At 47.2% G+C, this 3774-nt stretch overlaps 1 pseudogene; it reads left to right on the forward strand.

Annotated features, from left to right (window-relative positions):
* Positions 1 to 579: 579 nt before the first annotated feature.
* On the forward strand, positions 580 to 3774 carry LOC141812154 (potassium transporter 8-like; annotated as a pseudogene).

Below are 3774 nucleotides of genomic sequence, written 5' to 3' on the forward strand. Positions count from 1 at the left end.
TACATGAGTTAAAACGTCTTTTCAATATTTTTTTTTAAAAACATTTTTTTAATTTTTTTATCCAATATATTTTTACTAATAAGGTAATTACATAAATTGGTCACATCTTATTTGCTTTCTTTTACATCACCTTTATAGATTTAATTAAACACAAAAAAAGGAAAAAAGCATACTTTTGAAGAAAGTAATGCCACAAATTCCTATCAACTTTCAACTAATAATTCTACTTTGATGGTTCTCCTATATTTTATATTTATTAAAATACAATTTAAATTATTAAACAATGCAAGACAAAAAAAACAAAAACAAAAATCTACAAGAACTGAATCTTTTTGATAGATTTCTAGAGATCCAGCATTTAATAAATATGGATAATCTTAATCATCTATAAAAGGCATCTTATTATTATTATTAATAATCATTAGTAATAATAATAATAGCATTTGAAGTAATTTTAATTAAAATTTTTAAAATATATAGGGTTTTTTAAAAATAGTAAATATATCATATATCTAGAAAGAGATAGAAATTTCCTTAGATTTTATTAGATTTTGTTTACTTTTGCAGGGGATCCGACAGCGGACACACGGTCTCATTCCTTCTGTGGTCGATAATGGCGTCCACCTCCACACGCACTGCCATGGAACCTGACCCATTCTGATAGCAGACAAGCCAGTGAATGATACCCACCACCGCACTCTTCCCTCAATCTATTCAATTCCACTCCTCCAAGCAAACTCAACTGCCATCGGTTTCTCAGGCATTAAATCGACACCGCCGTTGATCCTCCGCAAGCTGACGGTTTTCGTCTGTTCTTGAGCAGTTCTTGGAGCTCTCATGACGATGGACATGGAATCCAATGCTTTCGAGGTAAAGTTGCGTTTTTTGGTGGTTGTTTGGGTGCTGGGATTTTTTGTGTGTGTTGATTGGTTGCTCAGCGGCGCAGGAGAGGAGGCGGAGGAGCTGCTCGTGGCGGGCGGCGCTGTCGCTGGCGTACCAGAGCCTGGGCGTGGTGTACGGCGACCTGGGCACGTCGCCGCTGTACGTGTACAAGAGCACGTTCGCGGAGGACATCCACCACTCGGAGAGCAACGAGGAGATCTACGGCGTGCTCTCCTTCGTCTTCTGGACGCTCACCCTCGTGCCGCTGCTCAAGTACGTCTTCATCGTGCTCCGCGCCGACGACGACGGCGAGGGCGGCACCTTCGCGCTCTACTCGCTCCTCTGCCGGCACGCCCGCGTCGGGTTCCTCCCCAACGGCCAGCGCGCGGACGAGGAGATTTCCGCCTACAAGAAGACGGACGACGCCGCCGCCGGAGGGGAGGCGCCGCCCTCGCGGCTGAGGGCGGCGCTGGAGAGGCACCAGGTGCTGCAGAAGTTGCTGCTCCTCCTTGCCCTAATTGGCACGTGCATGGTCATCGGCGACGGCGTCCTCACGCCGGCGATTTCCGGTAAGCCGCCCTCATTGTGCTCTGCAATTCGTTCACCCCGTTGATTGCTTCCTGGAAAAATCGCAGTTTTCTCGGCGGTTTCAGGGCTCGAGCTTTCCATGTCCAGGGAACACCACAAATGTAAGCAAGTTCATAAATCTACGATTCCTTACACAATTGTTCATTGTTTGCTTCTGAAAACACTTCTCTGATCTCTGCAGATGTTGAAGTTCCTATAGCATGTCTGATACTGATCGGATTGTTCGCCCTGCAACATTATGGAACTCATCGAGTCGGATTCTTGTTTGCACCAGTAGTAATCGTTTGGCTTCTATGCATCAGTTCGATCGGTGTTTACAATATCTTCCACTGGAATCCACATGTTTACCAAGCTCTGTCTCCATACTACATGTACAAATTCCTGAAGAAAACCCAAAGAGCAGGCTGGATGTCCTTGGGTGGCATTCTATTATGCATAACAGGTACCAAAAAGACGACGATAATTCGCCATATGATTCTGTTTCTCTCCTTCTAAATTCTGTATGTGCAGGTTCAGAAGCCATGTATGCAGATTTGGGGCATTTCTCACAGTTATCTATCAAGGTAAGCAGACGATGATTCGAGTAAGTTGCGATCTGTTCTTAGAACCAATCTCACAATTGATGGCTACACGAATGCAGATTGCTTTTACGTTTGTGGTTTATCCATCATTGATCCTGGCATACATGGGACAAGCAGCTTACTTGTCCAGACACCACGCCATTGCCAATGACTATCGAATTGGATTCTACGTCTCTGTTCCAGGTAGGTGTTAACTTCATCTTTGTAAGCTGTCTTCACCACGACGATGGATACTGAAGTGATCGATCTTCCTTGCTAGAGCAAATAAGGTGGCCTGTTCTAGTTATAGCGATCCTCGCAGCGGTTGTAGGAAGCCAGGCCATCATTACTGGTACTTTCTCAATAATCAAGCAGTGCTCGGCTTTGGGTTGCTTTCCTCGAGTGAAGATCGTTCATACATCTGCCAAATTTCATGGACAAATTTACATCCCCGAGATTAACTGGATCCTGATGATACTGTGTCTGGCAGTGACGATCGGTTTCAGGGACACGAAGCATATGGGTAATGCTGCAGGTAAGAACACTCACGAAGATCTATCGCAATCGTAGCTTGGAAATTGATTTCCATCGATCTTGCTTCTTGGAACAGGATTGGCCGTGATCACGGTGATGCTGGTTACGACTTGCTTGATGTCGCTGGTGATAGTTTTGTGCTGGCACAAGAGCATATTCGTGGCGCTATGCTTCATCTTCTTCTTCGGAACGATCGAGGCTCTGTACTTCTCGGCTTCAGTGATCAAGTTCTTGGAAGGAGCGTGGGTTCCGATCGCTCTTTCCTTCATCTTCATGCTCATCATGTACGTTTGGCACTACGGCGTGCTCAAGAAGTATGAATTCGACGTCCAGAATAAGGTCTCGATCGATTGGCTGCTCGGCCTCAGTCCTAATCTCGGCATTGTGCGCGTCAATGGCATCGGTCTCATACACAGAGCTCGTTTCAGGAATTCCGGCCATCTTCTCCCACTTCATCACCAATCTACCTGCGTTCCATCAGGTGCTGGTGTTCCTCTGCATCAAGTCTGTCCCCGTGCCGCACGTCCAACCGGAGGAGAGGTTCCTCGTCGGAAGGATCGGTCCCAGGGAGCACCGGATATATCGGTGCATCGTTCGATACGGGTACCGCGACGTGCACAAGGATGATCTGGAGTTCGAGAAGGACCTAGTGTTCAGCATCGCGGAGTTCATCAGGTCAGGGACGCCGGGAGAAACTGGCCTCGCCGGCGCCGGCGACGGCGAACCCCCCGAGAAAGTGGATGAGAAAATGACCGTCGTCGGAGCTGGAATTCGGCTGCGAGAATTGAACGGCGATCCGGAGGAAGCAGCAGCTGGCCCCTCCGATGCGACAGAGATAGAGTCGTCCGTGAAAGGGCGCAGGAAGAAGGTGAGGTTTGTGCTGCCGGCGGCGAGCGAGCAGGTGAATGCGAGAGTGAGGGAGGAGTTGGAAGAGCTGATGGAGGCGCGAGAAGCGGGAATGGCGTTCATCCTCGGGCATTGCTACGTGAGGGCGAAGAGCGGATCGGGATTCGTGAAGAGGCTGGCGATCAACGTGGGATACGAGTTCTTGAGGAGGAACAGCCGGAGTCCGGCGTATGCGGTGAACATACAACATGCTTCTACTTTAGAGGTGGGAATGGTCTACTATGTTTGAACTGAGTGAGTCTCTTGTACCTACACTTTCATGTACATTTTTAAAGTTATATCGAAGGTATTTTCTATTTTATAA

The sequence above is a fragment of the Curcuma longa genome, chromosome 18, assembly GCF_044706935.1.
Source record: "Curcuma longa cultivar G26 ecotype Majalengka, Jawa Barat chromosome 18, ITB_CL_G26_1.1, whole genome shotgun sequence".
Classification (NCBI taxonomy): Eukaryota; Viridiplantae; Streptophyta; class Magnoliopsida; order Zingiberales; family Zingiberaceae; genus Curcuma; species Curcuma longa.